This window comes from Ambystoma mexicanum, chromosome 10, assembly GCF_040938575.1.
Source record: "Ambystoma mexicanum isolate Mex_15411 chromosome 10, UKY_AmexF1_1, whole genome shotgun sequence".
In the NCBI taxonomy this organism is placed as follows: Eukaryota; Metazoa; Chordata; class Amphibia; order Caudata; family Ambystomatidae; genus Ambystoma; species Ambystoma mexicanum.
The window spans coordinates 1,194,957,774-1,194,983,889 of NC_090932.1; positions in this window are offsets into that span (position 1 = coordinate 1,194,957,774).

The following is a 26,116-nucleotide window of genomic DNA, read 5'->3' on the forward strand; positions in this document are numbered from 1 at the left end:
AGCTGTGTTGCTCTATCGGCATAGTCTTTATCATCTGAGATAATGCACCAGTACTGTAGGAATTGACTTAAGGGAATACTGTCAATAGTTCTTTTTGGGTGAAAGCTTGTAGCATAAAGCAAACTATTCCTGTCTGTTGGTTTGGTTTGTATTGTGGTTTGGAGTTTACCTAGTTTGACCTATACTAGTACGTCTAGGAACTCAATAGATGCTAGACTGAATTTACTGGTGAACGTAATTCTCGGTGCCAGTGATTCCAAGAATGTAAAGAACTCTAGTAATTCTTCCTGTGAAACGTTCCAGATGCCGAATAGGTCATCTACATATCTGAAAAAAACATTTCAGTTGTTTCTTCCATCTCTCATTATTGGTAACATAGGTTTCGTCTAAGTAGGCTGTGTATGTACTTGCGTAACTCTGGGCTATTGCTGCTCCCATCGAGGTACCAAAGGTTTATACAAAGAGCCTATTCTCACATTGAAACATTACTTCTGAAAACAATCTTGAGCAATTTCAGAACCAGTAGTTGGTCAGCTTTACATATTTCCTTTGTGGTGAGTAACAGCCATTGCATGGCTTCAAGCCCAGCATGTTGTGTGATGTTTGTGTAAAGACTAGATACATCCATAATGAACAGAATATCTTAATTTTCTGCAAATGGTATAGCATGAATATTCTTCAAGAAGTAATTGGTGTCTTTAATGTAAGTCATGAATGAATGCATGAGGGGTTTAATGGCTCGGTCTATATATTGTGCTAGTGGTTCAAGTAGGCAGTTGTTAGCCATGATTATTGGGCATCCTGGGGGTATTCAGTAAGTCTTTGTGGACTTTGCGAACAGAGTACATCACAGGCATTGATGGATATAGATTTGTCAGAACAATACAGGCTGCAAACAGAGTCGCATAGTCAAGATGGGAATATATATGGGTGCGCTAAAACTGGTATAATACTGAAACGTGTTAGTTGAAAGTATACTGTAATTTTTAAACTCGCAGAGTACTGCAATTGTGTGATGGTAAACTGAGAGTTACCGCCATTGTGTATGCCGAGGTGTAGAAGAAGTGTTGTGATTCTGGGATTTAAAAAAAAAACGTTATAGCGCAAATTGGGAATATATTGGCATTGCCAAACTAGGAGTACACTGGGATTTTATAAACTGTATGTGTGTTGGGACAAACTGGGTTTATGCTGGAAATGTGTAACAGTAAACTAGGTGTATATTGTAATTCTTTTGACTAGTCTGTAAAGCTTTGAATCATTGTGCGGTCGTGCAAACTGGGAATGAACTGGGATTTCACAAAGTAGTGTCCGGGGGTTATCAAATTGAGATTTAGAGCTAGGCTTGTACCAATTTATATTAATGACTGAGAGTATGCTGTGCTATCAAACTGGGACAATACCAGCATTTTAAAAACTGAGAATGTCACACTGGAGTTAAACTGTTAATGTCAATCAATGGTCATACTGAGATATTCAGTCAGCACAGATGCTGGGATTGTTCAACATGTAATATGCTAGCCTGGTGATATTGGAATATGCTGGGAAGGTTCAAAGCAGGAAAATATTGTGGTGTCAAAAAAAGTGTATTGGGCTTGGCACCAGAAGATCATGGTGGACATTTTCAAAGTGGTTGCACACTGTTATACTAGAGCTGTATAATAGGAAATATACTAGATTAGTCAAACTGCAAATACACTAAGATTGCCAAAACAAGGGCATTCTAGGATTAACAAAATAAGGGCTTTCCAGCTGAGTCTAACATTGATTTGTAAAACTGGGGATACAGTGTGAGTTTCAAAACTAACACTCTATTGGGCTTTTAAAACTGGGGGTACACTAGGGTTATGAAAATATGAACATATTGAAACTGTGAAAATTAGGATGGTCACACTGAGAGCATACTGAGACTGTCAATTTGGATTTATATTGACATAGAACAACTGAGTTTTCTTGCTCTGCAATTGTGCAAACTAAAAATATATTGGAATTTTTTAACAGTAAAGTGCATCTTAATTCATACCAGATAGTATTATGTATATAGCATTACAAATCTAGTAGCTATACGGTGAATGCGTTCGCCAACAATGGTAGGTAGAAAGCAGGCATAGCTCACCTCCCACTGTCGGTGCAGGGCCCGCCTATAAACACGATTTGCATGCTCTGTAGCAAAAAGCTACAATTCACCCATTGCTGAAATTGGGTTCAAGGATCAAAAAGATCTGCAATGTGCTTACCGTGAGTGTTTTTCCTTTGAGGTTTGGTTCTACCGTGGTATCTGTGTCTGGTCAGTGTTACGATGGTTGCTATCATAATGATAACTTTGGAGTGGGTGGTAACTCCAGATAGTATAATCCGAAGGTGGCCATATTGCAATGGTTTCTAGATGAGTAATAAGTCATCTATTGTCTAAAACATATCTGTCGACTGGCGAGTTGTATAGTTTTTTAAAAAGGAACCGTAATTTCAACAATTTAAGGGTGAAGTGTCTATAATAGCTTGCTAGTTTATAATCCACGCATGTGAGAAAATCCTTACATATATAAATATATATCTGTCATCTGATCATAGTAGCCATAGATTGAGCTACCTAAATGTAGTTCTACTTAATGCCTTGTGGTATAACAAACCAATCCTAATACTGTGTCTACACTAAAACATGTAGATCTAGCCTACTCGTATTATTGTAACCTCAACAAGAGGTTTTGGTTGGGTAGCTCAGAGTGACTAGAGATATGATTGGAAAGCTCAGGCTCGATTAGGTCAGGGAGTAGCTAATATGATAAAACTAACAGAAAAATAAAAACCAGGATTGTTGAACATAGGAGTACCTTAAAAATAAAATCGATCAGGCTCCCATGGTTAAACATTTCATTAGTAACAATCATGACTGTACGGAATTCGAATAGACAGTCCTACAAGTGTTAAAAGGTAACAATCAAATCACCAGAGAGGAAAAACTGTTCAAACGGGAAAACAAACTCATATTCATGACCACAAGTGACATGAGAGGCCTCAATGAGGCAGTGGAATGGCACAAAATCAAAGGATAAGTCACACATGAACTGAAATACCTATCCACTATTTATTAATATAACGTTGAACCACCCCTCTACAGTCCATTAATGAGCTACATATGGACCGTAAGCAAGAATTGCTAGTTATAATGAGTTTCTTTCTATATACTAGCTATTAAATATAGGTGAACCTCTATACACCACCCTAAACCGAACCGTGGAGCTTTAAGATACCCTGTCTTGTCCTAACTATTCAATACATCAACATACGTGGTGGCCATATCATAATTTACGTAGTGGCCATATCATAATAGCTACTCCCTGACCTAATGAAGCTTGAGCTTTTTGATCATAACACTAGTCACTCTGCGCTACCCAACCTAAAGCATAAAGGAGCCGGTATTGTACTTTCCCAATAAATACCCCTAAACAACTGTCATTAAGGTTAGCTAATCATCAGACAGATAATAGGGGATACGCAAAGTAACTTGCATGCTATCGATTTAATGTCACAAGTATAACACTACTAGACTGAGCATAGCTCAACTTTTTCTAACGGTTCACCTTTAGGACACCAAGGCCTAAAGAATATTCAAACACAGTGGCACATTGATACCAGCTACCACATGGGGTAAGTTGTTTTATAGTTCATTCCTAGCTACCTGTATCAGACGTCAGAAGAGGAAATAGGCACCAGGAGACTAAAATCAGTTCCAAAGGTGTTTCTCAGCTCTTTAATGAACACAAAGATGACTTAAGAAACCAGACGACTATGACAAAATCAACTGAGGCAATCTCAGAGACCCACCAGCTGTCATAAATTCAGGTGAATTCTCCACCTTAACTATTCATGAATGAAGTGGAAGGGAAAGAGGATGAGCAGGTATGTCTAAAAGGTAGCATCTAAACACCAACATATGTGGTTTTTAGAGAGTAGACACAGAACTGGGTCTAATTACAAGATTTCACTCTGCATAACCTGGCTATCCCCACAAACCAGCTGAGGTAACAAACACCAATAGTTGGTTAAGAGATTTTACCTAATCTCTAACAATAGATATAGCACTAATAGCTATTGTTTTTGTTTTTATTTACAGCCTGTAATGTGATAGCAGTTACATATGCCATTGGAACACGTATTCGGAAGCGGACCTAATAGAGACTGATGGAACTCCTAATTCTAGAATCTGACTATTACGAGTGATCCCAATGTTAATCTCCTGACGAATGTTCACCATCTGTTGCAACATGAACAGAAACATGTTGAGAATGTGCCAAAGCCCATAAGCAGAGGCAATGTGTGTATACAATCCAACTACACACAGTTACCAATACCTTTCGGAGACCATAAATAAACATCAACTTACTCTATCTATAAGAGTTGTAGAACCTATAAAGGTCAATAGTCACTATTTTGTATCTAGAATATTAATTGTACGCTAAAGATTGCTGTGTCCATTGAAACTCACACAAAAATCAAAGGACATGAAATATACATTAACATGGGTTAATTTACCCAATTAAGGTTGGCCTGTCTGTGATAGACTCACTGGGTGGTGGCACGCACACATTCACTCACCATAATGTCTAGTGAAATCATTTCTGGTAAATAGAATTCTAACATTTATAACACTAAACAATACAAGGCCACCTTTAAGCAATGTTTAATTCTATGACCATAATGCCACTTATCAGCCAGTTCATTAAATCTCTCTTAGTTAATATTAACATTTACACAAAATCAACTTCAGCTAGTAAAGAGCCAGTCCAGAATATTTTATTTTCTCCAATATCAGAGAAAATGTACAGAGAGAAAATCTTGTTCGTACAGATATTTACATCATTTCACCCCCACTGTGTGAATTTGGGCTTGCGGGATTCTAACATGTGCCTGCAATTAAAATATAGACTATAATAAATGTAATCTAAATCTGCAGGTTTGGGTTAGAAAACAGTGCATTGGAAGACACATGGGGCCTCATTCCGACCCTGCGTTAACCAAGGCGCTACTAGCGCCTTGGTTGACGCCGTTATTTTTCCGACTCCGCCATGGTGAATGGCGGAATTACCGCCCCATTCCAAGGTTGGCGGGGTCGGTAATTCCCCATTCACCAAGGGCCCTTCCCCATTCCCATTTTTGCCCCATAGGGCTCAATGGGAATGGGGAAGGCGCTAATTACGGCACCGTAAATTACCAACCCGCAAAGGGAACTCGACAATAGGACGGTAAGGGTTTAACGGCACCGGTCTCGTTAACGGTGACCGTTAACCCTTACCGCCCTACTCGGAATGACCCCCATGATCTTGGTTCACCCATCCTTTGTAGAAACATTATTTTATGATGTCCTACTACAAGGACCAGTACCCCTCAAAGTTCACGTTGTAAATCAGATTCCATAGTTGGAGAGCTTACTGGGCAATAAAAAGGGAGAGGAAGATGCATTTTATATTACTATGATTTGATTTGGAATTGGAATTAGGATGGGTAAACTCCCTTTCATTTACCCATTAGCTGTTTACATTTATATGGCTTTCACAGGCCACAAATATCAAGCAATTTCCTATTCCCTATTTAGACTATGAAAGTGTGGCTGCTGATTCACAGTCCAAAGTGTTAGACTATACCTTTGAATACTACAGGATTCAATTTGATTATCACTTACAAAATGCTACTTGGCCGATGCTGGGAAGTGCTCCCTGTTTTACAGAGCACTCACTGCACAGAAAAAGCCTTTTTGGTCTATTTAAATATGATTTGCCTCACTTTTGCTGCAATGAAAGTAGGATAAAACTCACACTAGCATACTACAATACCCTATTCTCATTCTGATTGATCAATTTATCAGCTTCTGTACCCTTTGCACAGTAAATGCTATGTTTTCTACAAGCAGTTATATGTCACTTGGCTTGAAATATAGTCTGAAATCACTGTTGAATTTCACACAAAAATAGATATTCCATTTGGAATGAGTGTCCCCCAGTGAAAATAACCTCTGCAATCCCTCCCACTCTCGGTACTTAGCAGGGCAGTGATTCTAGAGTATGTTTCTGATTGCATTTGGGGGAATCTTTGTACTCACTTTTTGATATACATTACCGTGCTGAGTCAGAATGGGTCCCGATGAGTTTTCAAATAATTCTTCATTCTTGGAAAGTAGGTCTGCTGCAGGTAACATTCTACTCAGAATGAAGGCCAAATTGTCCAGTTAATGCCTATGTTCAGCCCTCATCCATTTAGAACAGGTGGTGTCCAATCTGTGTAACCTTTGATCCCCTCTCCATCAGTTGCACTCCTGCACTGGTTGCCCGCCTGGCAACCTTGCACTCGGGGTATGTTTCTGTATCCCTACAGTCCCCTACCAGCACTTGACACTTGATGTCTGCACGTACCCTTGCACTTGCTACCAGCTGGCCTCCCTTTTTATTTATTTGTATTTATTTGTTTTATTTTTTCTACTGGGTGATCCCATGTACTGCACTTCCCCCTCACCTTTCCCCTTGCACTTTTCCCCTTCCCTGCACTTGCACAATATCAATGTCACCTGTCCTAGTAAGATCATTGTCTGTCGTCCCTCTGTTAACCCTCCCTTTCCTCGTCACACCTTGAAACACTTGTGTATAGGCGCGTTATAAATGCCATATCATATCATATCATTCCAGAGACAGCTACTATTCTGAGCGTATTTCCTTGTTTATCATAGGTGAAATTCCAGCACTTTGTCATGCTTCTGTCACACATTTTCATTTGTCACATTTTTACAATGGCTTGCTTCATAGTCAGACACTCCTGTACAATGCACCCCCCAATCTACAAAAATAATCATAATTTCAATGCATGTGAAAAGAAAAGTGGGGGATTTTTGATCGCACACTTTTGAATGTAGAAATCATTTGTATTCATATTTCATTGTATCAACATTCCACATCGATGGAATATGGAGTTATAGGATCTCCCAGCCTAGACAAGAGTCTAAATATGCTACATGTATAATCATTTATATTATGTTATTGGGGATTTGTATAGCGCCTTTAACCATTGGTATGATTTCAAAGTGCTGTGGGTTGAACGCCCTCTGCGACCGTAGTCCAGATCAGTGGAGAGAGTAGTGTAGTAAATAGTGTTTGGCTGCCATCAGTATGTGTGCAGCCAGGGTTCATAAAGTTATTAATATTTATAATTCAGAAAAATATTTGTAAAATAGGCAATTTGGGGGGGCGTGGCTTGGAGCGCCATCGATGTGGTCGCTCCGCTGAAGCCACCCGTGGAATGCCCCTGCCGCGGCAGAATTCATGCAGTTCCCATAACTAAAACGGACCACTGACACCAGCTATGATGATTGGAACCGGTAGACCATAAACATTCCAAAGATGAAGGGCTAGTGCAGGAGCACTGTACCCAAAATCGCCGGCAGAAACCCAACACCCAGCGCCACCCGAGAAAAGCAAGATGGTGGGCGCATGTGTGAGTGCGTATGCGGCTTGGAAATGGAGGCGAACCTCACAACGACACGCGGGCTGGAGATGATGAGTGCCCGGACGGGAGGTGCAGACTGAAACCCTACATCTGCGGGAGGCGGCCCGGACCCAGCGGGAGCATCGGAGCAGAGGGGGGGCCAGCGGAACACCAGTCAGGAAAGCCAGCCCCGGGCCCAAGCGTGACACGCAGCGGTGAAGACTTCCACGGTCAGAGCAGCCGTGTCAAGGCCCTGGTGGGGATTCCCTTGGAGCAGGAGCTACAGCTGAGGCGGGCGGCGTAGGAGGAAAGCCCACCACCCGCTCCCACCTCTAAAGGGGCTCAAAAGTGGACTCCATTTTCAGAAGGGGACAGGCGGCAGAAACACCAACCAGGGGAAGAGGCCGCATCAGGGCTACAGCTGGTGGCCCCTTTTAGCTGGAGCAACAGCCAAGGCAGGCGACACAGGAGAACAGCCCAACGTCCACCATCATGGTGACATTAGAGGACCCCTTCCAGATCCAGGCCAACAGGGGGCTGCTCGCGAACAATGCAGTTATCCGGAGACTCCCAAAGAAGCACGTAAATACAGCTGGTGCCACATTACACATGCTCCTCCATTGACTTGCTCCTCCGGAACACCATAATACTCTGCTAAGGGGGGCCCCTCTTGCTTCGCTCTCCCCCGCTAGCTGCTCTGACCCTCCATTGCGGACCCACGCCCTCCCAAGCTAAAGACACCAGGGGCACAGGTGGAGTCAGGAGGCCCCTGGCTAGGTCCCCCCCATCAGAGGGACAAATCGCACTCGCAACAAAATCACGCCCACTCCGGCTAGCACGGTAGGCGATGGTCCACACCCAATGGGACCCCTTGCTGCACAACTCAACTGCTTAAGTTACCGGCCGGCCCCTGCAGGAACCCCCTCTAAGATTCACCTCCAGTACGCTTCCTGGGGCGCCCTGGCCCACATCCCCACTCAGCGATACCGTCCTTCCGAGGGGAGCAGTACAAGCCCCTGGTTCTCCCCTCTTCATCGAAGGCACTCGGACCTCCCACCCCACTTAGCCTTACTGAGATGACGCAACCTACCGGTCCAGTAACAAAGACGGACTTCACCTCGAACCCGCAGAGCTCACCTCCCTAGAAAAACACAGAGACCGCTGCCTACGAGATCTTCTCCATGACCTCAGAACCCCCTTGGGGAACCTCAGCACCTCTTGGTGCATCTGCCCCACTCAGTAGCCATCTCTAAACAAGCGAATGCCGGCAAAAACTCAGATATAGTCACTATGTTTTCGACATCAGACAAGGGTAAGAAGCAGTACCCTCCCAGACTTACCCCGCAGAAACCCCAAGAAGAAAAAGAAGCTCTTGATACCAAAGGGGACTTAGTGGCTTTTATGGCTGAGTGAATTCCGCTCATGCTTTTCAGAACTCACCACCAAAGTTGAACAGACTGACCAAAGGGTGACTGAGGTGGAGCAGAGGCTGGGAGAGATCGAGGATCGCTCACAAGAACACACAGCCACACTGGGGGAAGTCCAGTGCTCAATCAGAGCCCGACAAGACAAGTACAAGATTTTAGAGTTGAAGCAATAGGACCTCAAAAATAGGGCCCGCCGCAACAACCTCCGGATCCGAGGGATCCCGTCCTCCTTACCCGATAAAAACCAGGCGGAATAAATAGGGGACTTTTTTCAGTCTTTGCTACCACAGCTGGACAAATCCCATCTTTTGTTGGACTGCACCCATAGACTACGCCCATGCCGGAGAGTAAACTCGGACCTCCCCCCAGATGTCATTACCAGGGTCCACTTCTGCACTACTAAAGAGGCCATCTCAGCTGTTAGCCGTACTAGAGACAAACTCTCTTTTCAAAGCTCACCACTCCAGATTTACCAAGATCTTTCAATGCTCACTCTCCAGAAAAGAGGGGCGCTCCGGTCCCTGGCACTCTTTCTCCAAGACCAACAGGTGCGATACAGATGGCTATTTCCAACGGCCCTGCAATTCTCATACAAGGGCACGGTGCGACGAATCAGTCACCTGGAAGACGCTAGCAAAATCATGCACCCAACCTCGCCCAGAGAATCTGCCTCGCCAGACCCGGAGGTAACTGGAGACCCGGAGCCAGTCCCTTCCCCGAAGCCTAGTCGGCGGTCATGGTCAAAGGTGCAGCGGAGCAACAGGAAGAGATAATCGAGGGTGGGCACGCGCCCTGTAGGCTCACATCACACATACTCATCGACAGTCTGGCCTTGCCCCACAGGGAACCATCAGCTCCATTCTAAGGAACGTGCGCCGCTAACTATGGAGGCAGGCTACATCCACGGCTCATTCCCATTCCAAGGGACATCCCAACCCTGAGTCCTTGGAAACCCACAGTACACAGTACTTCAATTTATGTGTTGGCCCTGTTGGCCAAGGGTGCGACCGCACACACAATGTCGGCCCACCCGCTGGTTAAAGTTACGGCCTTCCGTTGGGGGCTTGTGTCAAAACTCCAAGTGCAGGATGACACATTCTTAGCTCTCACCAGAGATGGCGGTTGACCCGCTCTCCACTGACTCCCGCCCCAGACCGGATGGCGGAGGAGAACCTGGCCCCGGATCACCAAAACCTAAATCTCCTCTCCCTCAACATCAATGGGCTGAACTCTCCCGCTAAACGAAAAACAATTCTGCAAAAACTCCAGGACGAGGAGGCCGCGGTGGCTATGCTCCAGGAGACTCACCTGCTATGGGCAGACGTCGGGCGGCTCTGCTCCCGGCTGTACCCACTCCAATTTTTCAACTCAGTAGAGACTAAAAAAGGAGGCACCACAATCCTCTTCAGGAAGGACCTAAACCCCCAGGTCCTGGACACAAAAACATGTCCGGAAGGCCGGTTCATAGCATTCAAATGCTGCCTGCTGGGAGACCTGTACACCTTCATCTCTGTGTATGCCCCCAACTCTGGGCAGTCGAACTTCTACGACTCACTAAGCTCCTCTCTCTCATGCTTTGTACATGGCCAAACGATAATAGGAGGGGACTTCAACGGAGTACCAGACCCGATAAGAGATAAATCGCACCCCCGACCCCGAATGACTTCACCCAGGTGCTGAGCCTCCTACACTTATTCAGATCCCTGGAGGTGGTGGACTCATGGCGGGTCCTTCACCCCACCGAAATTGACTACTTCTTTTACTCTTATGTCCACCAAACCTTCTCACGGATCGACCGCCTCCTGACATCCCCGCAGACTCTCGCCTTAATTAAGGAAGTGTCCATCGACTCAAGAATCCTATCCGAGCATGCCCCAGTGATCATGGAGATCTGGGCTCAAAACCTCAAATCTAACTCCCCACATAAATGGTCGTTGTATGACCCAATCCTCAATGACATGTCAACAAGGGACAGAATCGCAACTGCGATCAAGAACTTCCTTGAAGAAAGTCCAGCCGCCGATACCTCCCTAGTGAACAACTGGGATGCCATGAAGGCAGTGATTAGAGGTGTCCTGATTGCACAGGGGGTGGCCTATCATTGGAACAGGCGGCAGATCCGGATGGCCTTGGAAGAAGAACTTAGAGTGGCAGAGGAAACCCACAAGAAAAAAGGTTGGTCCCCAAAACGCAGCGAGCCTTACGCACGGCGAGAAAGAAACTAGAAGCCCACTATGCGGAAAAGACTGCACAACTAATGGCCAAGGCCAAACAATCTTATTACGCAAAGAACAACAAGGCAAACAAAATCCTGGTAGCCAAACTGGCCAAAATAACACAAACTAACACTATTTCCAGCTTGCGCAACTCTCAGGGAGTCGCCCAATACTCAGAACCTAAAAAACAGCAACTGGCGGTAGACCACCTGACCCAGGTCATGACAGCTATTCCACGAGACCAGCTTAAACAAGAGGAATACCTGCAAAGCGTGGCGCTGCCCCAACTATCCAATTCAGCAAGAGAGTGCCTGGAGACAGCTATCACAGAGGAGGAGGTTGAGGAAACCATTAAGTCTCTCAAAACACGGGCCCCAGGCCCAGACGGATTCTCGGCCAGGTATTACAAATTATTCAGACCCCAGCTGGTTCCCCCCTTGGTGACACTCTTCAACTCCTTCAGGGAAACAGGGTCGGTGACCCCCTCGATGCAGGAATCGACCACCACCCTCCTGCCCAAGCCTGGGAAGGACCTGAGAGACCTGGCCTCATACAGGCCGATAGCACTACTGAACATAGGCGCGAATCTGTATTCCAAAATTCTCGCAAATCAGCTCGGTCGCATCCTGCCGGAGATAATCCAGCCGGACCAGGCAGGTTTCATCCTAAACCGTTCAACAGGAGACAATATCCGGAGGACCTTAAACCTGGTGGACCTTGCCTCCCAAAACTCCCAGAAACTAGTACCCATGGACTTGGACGTTACCAAGGCATTTGATAGGGTTGACTGACTGTTCATGAAACACACTCTGGGGGCCTTTGGCTTCGAAGCAGCATTCCAGACAATGGTTCTGGCCAACTACAAAGAACCAAAAACATTCCTGAGGACTAACGGATCCATCTTGGCCCCAATCCCACTGTCCTGTGGAACCAGACAGGGCTGCCCATTATCGCCTCTGCTTTTTGCACTCACCATGGAGCCTTTTGCCAGAGAATTAGACAAAACAACCGGATTAAAGGCCCGCAGGTCAGCCCATCGCAACACAAAGTCGCTTTATACGCGGATGATGTGCTGCTCATGATCTCGGAAGCCAGCTCCTCTTTGAAGCACGTCCTAGCGGAAATAATCAGCTACGGTGAGGTGTCTGGCTTTTCAGTCAACTTCGCCAAGTCGACGGCTTTGGGCATTGGTCTCTCCCGGGAGGAACGGGGAACACTGATCAAGATGTGCCCAATCATGTGGAAAAAAAGGACCATCCCCTACTTAGGGGTCTACATTCCGGCGGACCCAAAAGAGACATACCAAACCAACTTTCTGCGGCTGTTCAAAGAGCTAGAGGGAGACCCAGGAGATCTCGCTAATGGGACGCATAACAGCTTGCAAAATGAACCTTCTCCCAAGGTTTCACTACGCCTGGTCCTCCCTCCCAGTGGCAATCCCCGCACCAACCCTTCGAGACCTACAGAGGAAAATGTTGAAGTTCATCTGGAGAGGTAAGGAGGCTAGAATCCTTCACAAGACACTATTGGGTGGCTCCAAAATGGGAGGGCTAGGGGTCCCGGACCTACAGGCCTACAGAATGGCAGCCCAATTGGCACATGTCCACGCATGGCAACAATCACAAACCCCCCCAGATGGGTAGAACTGGAACAATCGCAGTTGCCCCTACCCCTACGATTACTGCCACACATCCGGCCCCCCCTCAGAATATGCTGGGGAGGTCTCCTTCTGGCAACCAAACACACCCTAAATACCTGGTACTGGGCATTAAAACGAAAGGGAGTCCCGAGGGGCCTGAGCCCACAATCGCCGATTTTCCACAACCCAGCTTTCTCTCCCGGGTCGAACCCCCGCAACTTCCAAAACTGGATAAACGGTGGCCTTGAGACCCTAGAGCAGCTGTACGAGGGAAATGTACCCCACACATTTGAACAGTGCAAGGAAAAGTTCCAACTTAAGGAAAAAGACAGATTCACTTACATACAACGGCGTCACTGGTGCTCGCACCCCCAAACCCTACAAGCAGCAACGCGCGTTCTCACCCCCCCTTGAACTAACACTGAAGGACCACCCGATTCGAGGAAGGATATCCACCTTATATAGGTGCTTTTTGGGCAATTTCCTGGCAAAGAGAACCTACTGCATGGCCCAGTGGGAGGCTGATTTGGGGCACCCGATAGAGGACCAGACATGGGTGGGTATCTGGACCCGAGCAAACTCCTCATCCACCTGTGTCACCAACAGGGAATGTGCATTTAAAATCATGCTGAGGTGGTACTACCCCCCTCTTAGGCTTCATCACATGAATCCCCAGGTGGACCATTCTTGCTGGAGAGGATGCGACCATCCAGGCTCCTTCTTCCACATGTGGTGGACATGCCAGAAAATCCAGCAATTCTGGAAACTATGTTTGGGAACTATTGCACAAATCACCAGGACAGCAATCCCGCTGGAACCGGAGCCCGTCCTGCTAGGGCTCCCGGTCCCTGCGATCTATCCACACCCCGAGAATAGGGCAAAATGGCTGACCCAATGCCTTCTAGCTAGGAAAACAGTGCTGGCCCGCTATTGGAAGTCACCGGACGGCCCCTTTATGGCCCAGTGGTGGACAAAACTATGGGACATACTGATAGTGGAGAAGGTGACAGCGGCAAAGGCCGGGGTCCTCCACAGATTCTATAACATTTGGGGCCCGGTACTGGATTATGACCAGCGATTTCCCGCTCTGACCTACAAACCCATCAATGCCCGGTGGACCCTGAGAGACCAGGAAGACACATAGACTATGGGGCCACAGAACAGACGGCCCAGAGGGTGGAGGTCCTGGCAGGGGAATGGAAGGAGGGGGGGACGGGTCTTGACTTTGGGGGTCAACAAGTCTCTGCTATTGTTCATGGTTTATTCTTTTCAACCTGCCTTGATTTAAAATAAACACATTAAAAAAAAATAGGCAATTTGGTTTCACGGGGTAGATGGATGTATCATGATCGTAACATATTTTTTCTGTTGTTTGAAAGTGATTTAGTTGTGGGCAAAATTAATTTTGCATGCATGAATAATATTGTTATACAAAACCCCATTTCATATCCCTGGGCATCTTTAATTTGCAGCTTTGAGTTTTGTTTCTTAAGATTGTGAAACCATAATACTAGCAGACCTCTCAGGCAATAATTAACCTGGATCTGCTGACATAGGGCCTCCATTGTTTGAGTTTCCATTGAGCTGACCATATGGTGTTTTTTCGTGAGGACTTAGGTCCAAAGGTGGCACATTAAGTACAACAAAGTTTCTTTGAACAGCCTTAGGAGATCAGCCTGGGTTGTGATGGGAGACATTTTGATTCTTATCAGCCGGTACACGTTACTTCTGCCTCTACTGGTAATTAAAGCTGTATTTATAAGACTAATCTCTCCTTACATGAACTTGCAAGGGTAGGCACCCCTCATTAAACTGAAAGCCTGGTTCACATGGCCACCTAATGGGATTTCATGGTAACATACAATAATTTTTTCCACTCCAGATAGACCTAGACAAGTCTCAATGGACACATTAACCTCCCACAGATAGGAACATTTATCCTTAGTTAACGTAAGAAAGAAGTTTGTGAGAGGTTTCACTGTAAAATATCCACACAGTAGGGCTGGAAAACTTCCAACCCTGGGTGAGCTCGCTCTGTCTCCCCTTGACGGGTTTCAATTCACTCTTCAATGCTTTTTATATACTTCATTAAATAATCACCATTCTTAGTATAGTATTACATATTCTTCACCATGATCCATTCCCAATAATTCACCATTGAGTGAAATTCATAAAGTAAATACATGCACATACCGGGTTAAGGTTGTGTTCCATCATGGTGTTCAAATCAATATGACAAATACAAAAATACAAAGACATCCATTATAGATCTTTGTTAAGCCTCCTTTCACAATATGATAAATATTAAAACACTTTCTACCTGTTTGGCTTTATGCTTCCAAAGTGTCCATTCACCACTGTTGCCAGTGTCATTATCTGCACGTATTCTGTGAAATAAATATTCATATATATGTGTATGATTATTTCCTAGTCAGTGGTCCCCACACATCTGTGTTTCCAATTAACATTCTCCTGCGCCGCGCTTACCTTATTTCCTGTTCTCCATACGCGTCAGCTATCCAAAAAAAGAGAGCTGCCGCCATTCGAAGTAGCGTAAATAAACGGTAGTCATTCTCGCGCATGCGCGCTGGTGTGCGCAATGCCGTGACGCCTTACACTAATCTCTCTCGCGTATGCGCGCTGGTATCTCCTCCATAATCGAGCACAGAACTGCTTGTATAACTATATATACTATACTAAGAATGGTGATTTTTTAATGAAGTATATAAAAAGCATTGAAGAGTGAATTGAAACCCGTCGAGGAGAGACAGAGCGAGCTCACCCAGGGTTGGAAGTTTTCCAGCCCTACTGTGTGGATATTGTTCAGAACCTGGTGCCTAGGCTCAAGGGTGAGCCCCCACAACTTATTGCAGAAAAAGGAACTAACAGAAATGAAAGCAGTGCCCACCCCATCTCCCAATTAGGTTTCACTGTAAAGCCATCCTGAATTGTCTAAGCCAACTCTAAACATCCTATGATCTTGTATGAATGAAGGATTGATTTCCTTCTATTGAAATGGCAAAGTGTGAGCCATTCTTATCAAATGATATTTCAATGGCTTTGTTCCTTTGTGTTCAACATGTTCTAAATTAGAATCATTTTGCAACTTAAACACTGACATAACCAGAAAGATGGTACTCTGTGATGTTTCATGTTGGCTTCATTGTGAACATGTGCTAATATTTTAATGTATAACATTCCAGATGACTACATATGCTGGTGATGTCTTAAACATTAATGTTTTCCTGGTCTGCAACTGGCACAGGTTTTCTTTAGCTTTCAGTGTATTGTTCCACTGTGACATGGTCCCACTTTATATCACTGCAGTTTTATTTTATGAATGTTTTCAGCACTTCTAGCTCTGGGTTTAGGATTCAGCTCCAAATGCAAACCTGCCCAAATTAAAACTGAAGACAAACTCATGCATACTCACTGGGGGCGCTGTAAGGTATGTGCCTTTTAATCAAAAACACATTCTCAAAAGGTACAGCAAACCACTGGGCAATGTGCTATTACATGCCACCATCAGTAGGACAGATAAGCAACCATTTTACACAAATGAGTTAAAAAAGTGCCAGACTACAAAATTGTTTTTGATTGATGCAAGCATTGCTTGGCCCTTTTCGGACTACTGCAAAAAAGGTCCTGTTTGGAAACTGTTTTCTTTCGAAGGTGCTCAGTAGTCTATGCGAATTGTGGCAACATGTTCCCACCCAAGAGGTCACATCTTAAAACTCACCATATACCTCGATGGGTTAATATATTTACTACAAATATATGTGCACAACCCATAGGCCAGGATTCAATCCTGGTGTGGTTGGTCCAACTTGTATTCTTTCGATGTTCGTAAAGTGACTACCATTGGGCTGAGTGGTAGTAACCAATATTATTCTGACAACTATGAAATGGCAGGTGGCTAAAAGGAAGAAATATATATGAAAGAAATGTGTTTCACTTTCTTCACCTAGCCTGGGCATAGCCTCTGCTCAGACTGAATTACAATTTTGATTGTAATTTTTTTTTTGTAACAGTGAGCTCAACAATAAGACTCACGGCATTCTGATGTCAATGACCTTTAGGCACTGACAGTGGCCATTTTGTTACTGACAGTCAGAGGGTGCATGACCCAAATATCTAAGATGCCCACACTGCCTGCTACTATGATCTACATCCACCTCAAACCTTTGTCTTGGCACTTTCTCTTACGATCATCAAAACAATTACAGAAACTTTGCACCAGTGCAACCTAGTTCCTAAAAACATTGGGGTCATATTAGAACATGTTTACACAATGGCTACTGCAATTTTGCATGGTATTAGCACTAGGGCAAAAATTGCCATCGTGCAAAAAACATATACTTTCAATTCAAATTTGCAGCAGAGAAAGGTTTGTCGAGCACTAGGGCAACCTTTGCCGTGGTGCAAAAATAAATGGAAAGAAAAGGTTTTCTCCCAAGAGCAAACTCTGCCCTAGTGCTAATACCATTCAGGATTCAACTTGTCATGATGCAAAGACTTCTAATACTGCCACAATGTGTTTTTCAGTAGGACACACTCTAGTGCCAATACAGCGCACATTTGCACTTGAACTGGTTCACAGTTTCTGTAATCTGGCACCCGAAGTACAATAGAAGACTGCTTTACAATACATCACATTGCATTCCGCACAGACCTCTCCCTCTCTGCGTCACACAGCGTACATCTCACCCAGCCTGAGTCCTGTATCTCCTGCTGCCCATAACTGCAACAGTCTGTCTCCTGCCAGCGTTTATATGTTTATTACACAAGCACAGAAGGAAAATACAGTTTTGTGCTGTGGCCGGTTTTGATTTATTAATCGCCCATAAGGCAGGTAATGGCCTGGCTCTGCGTCTGAGGCTGCACGATTTATGGCCGAAATACTCGAGCAGCATATTAAAAAGACAAGTCATAAACATCGGCAAGCACCATCCATTGAGTCAGGTTTAAGAAAAATACCCTCATTCCTGGGGGGACGAAAACATGCAGCGGCGAAATTGCAATTGCTGAGAAGCTCAGAGTGTGTGCGCTGCAATCAGCGGCCACAGAGGAGGGCTGGCATCGCTCCAGCGCACTTCAAATTAAATGAAGACACAAGGCGCACAGGTACTCTTGAAAGCAACCAGCAATCGCAAAGTCGTGTGGTGTACAGGGGTTCTCTTGTGCATCCAAAACAAGAGGACGGCAGAGTCGTCCACCAGTCCGACCGGTGTGCATGAGAAAACGGCAGCGTGGAGTACAGTGGTTCTATTGTGCATCCAAAACACTGGCTACGGGGGTGCTATTAGACAGCGAGGGAGCTATGGCGTGCACTAGAGGGGTCCTATCGTGCATCCAGAACACGATAACTGCAATGTGGTCATAAGGGATCCTATTATGTACAGACCACAAGTTAACTGGGGTGTGGACTAAAGTGGTCCCCTCACACCGACACAATGAGAGAACTGCACTTTGGACTACACGGTTCTTAATGTGCTTAATAACGTGAGAATTGTAGTGTGTGCGATAGGAGTCCTGTAGTGTGTAGACAACATGAAAACTGCAGTTTCAGCTATAGGGGGTTAAAAGGTACTGAGATAACCAACCACTAACCAGGACAATGAAGCTTGGATTATTGATCCTGGGGGCCCGATTCATGGAATATTTGCTGGGTTCAAAGGGAATTCACACTGTTGAAAAGTGACTTTGCACTGCCGACAGAAACCCTGATTCATGGAACTCTGCTTCATGGAAGTCCAGGCAAAGTCAATTTGAACTGCACAAATGACTATGCGCTGACTTTGACCGGACTTTGCACTGCAAAAATACACTTTGCACGGTTCCCGGAATTAGGGTCTGTGTCGGCACTGCAAAGTCACTTTCCAGCATTGCAAATTCACTTTGCATCGTGCAAATATTCCCTGAATCAGGCCCTTAATGTGCAGACACAGATCATTTAAGTGGAAATAAAAATAAGCATGTTCTTGTTGCACACCAGCTTATTTGAACACGATCCCAGTCACAATTAGGATGGTCCAAATGCTCTTGCAGTTCGGTAAGAGCCTTTACACTCTGCTCTTCAGGGAGTACATAGGGAACACCTAGGACCCTCAGCTCCTAGTCCCAGGATAACACCACCATTGTAGGCCAGTATGCCCCAGATCCACTGCCATAACGTGTCCCTCTAGAGCCGGCTTTACTCCTGGGGTTTAATCTTCAAGCAACATTGTGCAGCACTCTGTTCTCCCCTAACTAAGTGTGTGCTATATAAGCCCAAACACAAATACAGATACACATGAAATTCAGTGTGAACTGCAGGGTTCCTGCTATGCATACACAGCAAAAGAACTCTGGTTTGTGTAATACAGGAGTCCTAATGTGCATAAACAGTCAGATGTATGTTGTAATATTGTATCCCAACAGACGGAATTACAAAATCACAGAGCCCATTAACCTGCATTTTGTAAGTCGGTCTTTTGGAATTTTGGCCGTTTGCCCCCTGCTCTGCCTGTAATGTATGCGGGGGACACCCCTGCAACCCGTGCAGCCCATAATACCGAACTGGAGGTGCTGGGGACACCCTTACAACCCCTGCACCCGTGTTTGGTATTATGGGCTTAGATCTTATCTAAACTCTAAAGGTGCCTTCGGCATTTTAGATACAATCTTTTCGTGCAATCCCAAACAATCGGGGCAATGCAGCTTGGGCTAGAGGTCTCTTACTCTGCACACACAGTACGTGTGCTGGAGTACTCTACATGACTCCTAGTATGCTTACACTACAAGCAAGCTGTAGTGTGCAATAATATTTTGCATACACAACATCAGAACTGCAATGTGAAGTGATGGGGCCATGCACAACATGAGCACCTCAGTATGCTCTAGAAGGGCCCTATTGTGCATACATAAATGAGCACTGCAGTGTGTGTTACACAATCCTAGTCTGCATACAAAAAAGGACACTGCAATGTTGTCTACAGTGATCCTATTAAGCACACACGACAAGACAAATGTGGGCTACATGAGTCGTATTGTGCATATGCAATATGAGCACGGCATTGTGGTCTATCAGAGTCCTAGTATACATACACTACAAGGGCAGTAACATGTTGGTAGATGGGATGGACTTATTGTGCGTGCTACACACGGGCAGGGAAGCGTGTGTTACCAAGGTCCTGTTGTACATAGAGAAGATTATGAATGTAATGTGGGCTACTGGGATCTAATGTGCACACATAGACAGACCACTCTAGAGCAGTCTTGAAAGTCCTATTGTGCACACACTATCAGAGCATGCGCTGAAATATGGGCATTAACAACCATAGCACGTTAGTTTGGGTAACAATGATCCTACTGTGGATAACCAATACAGCACTGCCTTATGAACTACGTGGGATCTCACTGTACGTATACAACATGAGCACAACAGTGTGCACTGCAAGGGTGTGAGTGTGCGTACAGGACAACAACGGGCTTCTCCAATGCAGTACTGGAAAGGCCACAGTGGCTTCATTGTGCATACATGCTGCAAGGGGTCTTAATGTACACTCGCCAGAATAAATACTACACCTTCGATTACTGGGGTCTCATGATGTTTCTACTGCATTCAACAGCAAAGGCAAAGGGGTCAAGTAACAACTTGCTGGCAGTGCAGAGGGTTCTACTAATGTTTCTACATGTTAGAGAGCTGAATTGCAAGCCTACATCTGTGTATCCACCAGCATGGACACTGCAGCATAGGCCCAGATCTGTTAAGGTGCAGCCACCAGCCAGAGGCCTGCATTCTGCTCCCTGTGGTCTTATAGGTGCATCCAGCAAAAAAAAGCACTACCACAGGAGCCGATTAAAAACAAAAAGAGTATTGTCTTATTGCACGCGTTATTGTAACACAGTTCCTTCTATGCACACCAGAAAAGAGGAAACAAGTTGGAATTGACGGAAAGGAAAAAATAAACAAAGGCAGTGCCTCGTATCTCCCCAACAGCAGCCAACTGGCCCAGATGGGCCACAACAGATCCCAGCAGTGGCCAGTAACCTGTGCACTTCACCCAAGTTCCATCCTGTTCCCTGTCATTTTCAACCTCTACATGGAACATCTGGGGGAACCCTTCACCAACAATGACATCAAGATACACCAATACACAGAAGACACACAGCTTTATCTAAAGATCAATTTCCTCAACAACATCCATTTACTCAAACACGTTCTGTTCCTCTTCCAGCCTGGATGTCAAGCTTAACTGAAGTTCAACCGTGCAAAGACTGAATTCAGTCTCCTCGGAAGCTCTGCTTAGCATGCCCAAACCCAGTATTGGCTGACTGACTTGAAGCTCGACAGATTCACACGTGTAGGGACACTAAGGGCAATGACACACAGAGGAAGCAATAAATAGTGGTAGGGGGTTCATGTAGAAAATATAAACATCAGGAATGGCCGGTGCACATTATAATTGAAATGCACACATTCTGGCACTGGCACATATTTTAAAATGGTCTAGTTCAGGGTAACAGGTCATCTGTCCGGTCTGCACTAGGCACAACTAACATGAACTAATCAAATAACAAATCCTTCCCAATAACTTGTAGCCTGTCATTAACAAATGTGTGCAAAATGGGCTCAGATGAGATTAACTGAAAATGTGTGCTTTTTGGCAATGGAGTTAAAACGTGCAAGCAGAATGGCTGTGTGATTTCTTTCAGCATGGCACATTGCAAACATTGAATGGGCTCTGCTGAAAAACACTGTTGTGAAGTCAGGAAGTCAAAGGGAAGGGAAATGTATAGTTTTGCTGTCCAACAGTAATACCATGTGGATTTCAGTGGCATGATTTTCAAAGGGGAAGGATTCTGTTGAGGGACAGGGATAGCCTTTTAAAGCAAGAAAGAGAGGGGGTGTAGTCAGACTGGCAGGGCAGAGGTTCAGAAACTTCCTGGGAGATGGGAGACGGCAGGAGACGGGCGGTAGACTGGGGAGGCAGATATCCTGGCACACAAGTCGTGTCTTTCTTGTGGGCTCCCTGAGTGTGCAGAGGTCGCTATCCTTCTGTTTGCTGCTAAGCCACAAAGAGGGGTTTTCCAGAGGTAACAGCGCAGGAATCTCACCAGCTTCCAAGGTGAATATGAGCCAGTCATAAGTGAGGTGAATGACTGAATGGATGCATTTTAATAGTTACTCAGGGCTGGCAGGTTTTTTTCATGTATAATGTTCTTTGATGTAAAAATGAACAACGTGGACATTCAGAAAAAGGGTTTTGTTTTGCTGTTATTGTTTTTGTCCTTGTCTTTCTCAGTCTGTGTTTGCTGCCAAGTTCATCGAAATACGAGGTTGGTAGCATAATAAAAACTGTATCATATGATATCATGTAGATGTTCTCTTCTTGTAACCAAGTTAATACTGCATGACATGTTTTCTGAATAGATACAAATAACAGTGTATTTAAAAGACATTTTTATAACTAAGACAATTTGGGTTGAGTTTTCTCTGCATAAATGCGCTCAGGGAAGAGCCCAATATACTGCAGGTGGTAAGGCATTTTACCACAGGTGGTAAAACCTAAAGTGAATTTTGGTAATCATAGCAAGTAAGTTAGAAGTGTGTAATGCATGTGTATTTTATGGCCCGTTCTTGATGGACATGCTGTGGTTTTGCTACTAGAACATAGCTCGGCATCGTATAGAGGTTGCTGAGATAAAACAGTGACACTGTCAAATATAAGTGTAATAAGTCTGGTAACTTTTATTTTGAGATGCCCAGGGATGAAATACAGGCATTAGGGTTTATTCTGAGGGGAGCATTACCACTCTAAGTAGGGAAGACACCAATACGTTACAACAATAAGATATATCACTAGTTTACTGCAATAACAAAATACCACAAGATTAGGTGTATCTCCTCCAGAAAATATCTCTAACACACCCAACTCTCGACCAGTGCAGAATCGCTCAACTTGACTATTGACTGTGACCCCTGACTAAAAGCAAACATCATCAAGAAAACTCAAGCAGCATGGTACAAGCTTGCACTCTTCTGCAAAGTCAAGCCTTTGATCTCTGTTCCAAAATTGGGAACAGTTGTCCAAGCCCTAGTTATATCCCACCTGGATGGTGGTAAGGCCCTACTTGCAGGTGTCCAAGATGCCACATTGGCCCCTCTGAAAGCCGTCCATCACACAGCAGTAAGACTATATCACCCCCATCCTCAAGGCGCTACACTGGCTCACCCTTTAAGCGCACATTGTGTTCAAGACTGCCTGCATCACCTACAAAGCAGTCACAACTAATATACCACTCTGCTTGGCCGAGAAACTCACCATTTCCAGAGGGTAGCTCACCACCAGAAGCCACATCATCGCCAGTCACGAAACAAAGAACTGCAAGAGAGAAAAAAAAAACAGGTATTTTCCTGGTATGCACCCTGTCTATAGAACAAGTTAGCAACACAGATAAGACAGATCTTTTCCATTTTACACTTCAGGAAGGACCTATAGACCCTATTTTCAAAGAACAACTCGTCAGTTGCTGATCCCTTTACTCAACCCTTGTCCTCCCCCTCTGGAGTTCCCTCCTCCCCTTCTCCTTCTAACCCTCCCATCTCATCTACTCCCCTGCACCTAAGCCCCTGATTGCATCCCATGCGTACAGCACTCCATTGATTTACAGACAGGGTTGCACTTTATAAATCCTGCACATCTCATACATAGTGCTGTATAAATATTATTTGTTATTTAACTAAGAATATATATATATATATATATATATATTGAGACAACCGTGTACATTTCCGATATACACATCAATATTTTGGATGAAAATAATTTACTAAGTAAATATAGAAACAATATTATACATTTCAAGTTACATATCACCCAGATATTACATCGGAGCTGAAAAATAAAACATGCAATTGTAGAAAGGGTCTTATAGTGTATCCCTTCTGTAGCATAGTCCAGAGTTGTGTTACTTTGCTCCACCATCAGAGGCACTGCAATGTGGGCTTTGTGGGTCTCTGAGATGTATCCCAAGCAACAACTTTATATATTGGTGTATAATGGTCTCATAGAACAAGCATCAGAAAGAGCAGCAGCATTGTCCACATAGGTCTTATTGATTGACTGCCGATAATACCACTCATACATAAATGTTAGGGGTGTTACAGTTCATCTAGCAGCACGAGTGCTGTAGTCTGGGTCGCAGGACTGTTACTGCGCATCCAGAACTACAGTTAACTTTTTGGAAGAGGAAGTCGTGAAATTCCATGCATAAAAGTGTGTGTGGAAGTTAGTCAAACGTTTTGTAAACCAAAGTGCTTCCATGCTTACAATTTTTTATGTGAATGGCTTCCATGAGAAAAAAGTAAGTGAATCATTACATAGTACAATTTTTGTGGCTTATTTTTTTTCCACACCTGAGAGCAGCCCAGAATATCATGTAGCAATCTAATATGACACAAATCAAATCTGGCAACACAGAGTCAAGGAAGGAACCTCGAAATGTTTAAGGAAAACCAAAATACTACAAGCATCTTTAAGAATACTTATGAGGTTCAACAACTAGAAGTCATATTCTAAACAACGTGCAGTATATAGGTGCCTTTGACTTCCTGGCCCCAATTCGGTGTACCGTTTATAGACTAACAAATGCTCAAAAGGGATTAGTGAAACACTGAGTGCATCCTCCAGCAAGAGTGCATTACTGTGTGCCACATTAGTGTTACAGTTCATCCACTGGTGAAAGCAGAGAGGTGAGGGTACATAATCGAGTGTGTGTCCTACAAGGTGAAGAGGCAAACTACCACTCTATTCCCTTACTCTGTGTGCCCCATACTGACCCTAGATGTCTAATCTGAGATCTCATATACACAGTTATGATTCTCTTGTTCATTGGCTTCTGATGTCATCTGTTTTATTTTCATTTGTGTTGGGCATTTATTGAACATCAACCTAGCTTCCAGAAGCAATGGAATGCTATACATCAGTATTGGTTACAAGACCAAATGTGATGGTTACGGGGGAGCAGTCCGTTCAGTGAGGGATTTATTTCCGGAATACCATGTGGCTAGCAGGCCATAGCTAACATTAATAGTTAGTGGGGAACATTTAGTGATGTGGAAATAGGGGGTGGAGGTGGAACATGCAGCTAGGCTGTGAAAGTTACTCACCAGAAGGGATAATAGGCATGTATCTCACGTTATTGGAAAAAGGTGGTCCTTGAAGAGGAGGGTCTTCACTTCTGTTTTCAATAAAATAGGGGTGTGGTTGAGTTTGATGTTGATGGGCATGATGCTCCACCATATGGCGGTGTGGGCACAGATGCTTATTTGCGGGTTCTTTGTTTTTTGCATTTCTACTGCTCTTGTTTGGCCAGATCCTATTGTCTAGTGATGTGCTGATCGCCAGAGATGGTGACTTTGTCTGCCAAGTAGGAGAGAACATGCCTGGTGTCAGAATTGTATATGACACGTCTCATACCCTTACAAAACAGATTAGAGAATTGTTAGTGTGCACCAATCTATTAAGTGGGCATGTTTTGTTAGAATTTCAGTCTATGTAATCCCCAAGAAGATGCTTCTTATCTCCATGATCTCTACTTCTCAAACTTTGCGCGCACTGTATGTTGTACAGAATGTATGATTCCAAATTGAATATAAAGGACCAACAATATATGACTTATACCATCCCAATATATCTGTGTGCCTGAATACATTTTAGATAACTAATTTGGCTCCTCTATGGGTGAGTAATATGATTGTTTAATTAAGGGTTCATGAAATGGGGCTGAGATATTGTTAATGTGTGTTGTTTCGATGTTGATGGTTCAGATGGAGGAATGAAGAACCACGGCCCCCAGGGTAGTTCAGACATGGTTTAATAGAAGAAGTTGTACATAAGGACATATGGAAGAAAACGGGCCAGCATGCAAGTGGCAGATATCATATTTCGTCAGGATTAATGGTATTATTATATGACTTCATATGTTTGTATCGCAATGCATACAGACTATCACATACAATTAGCAAGTGATGTAGTGTCTCTGTGACATTATGGCCGCACAGTCGACAGAAACGCATGTCACGAGGAATACCCATTTGTGTTCCATGTGTTTCCAATGCCTCAGAAATATTAAATTTTAGTAACAAATATTGCCGCACCGTTTGAGGGCTCGGGTATGCATTAATATAACTAGGGAGTTTGCAACGTGATGAGCGCTCATTATAATAGATTCCACTAAATGTTTTTGTGGATAGGTTTATCATCTGCTGTTCATAGCAGACTTCCTTCAGTACATGCTTTAATTTTAACTTCATGAGGGGCATACTCATCAATCTATATGGGGAATTCTGGCAATCCCATTTGCTATGAAGTTTTTGT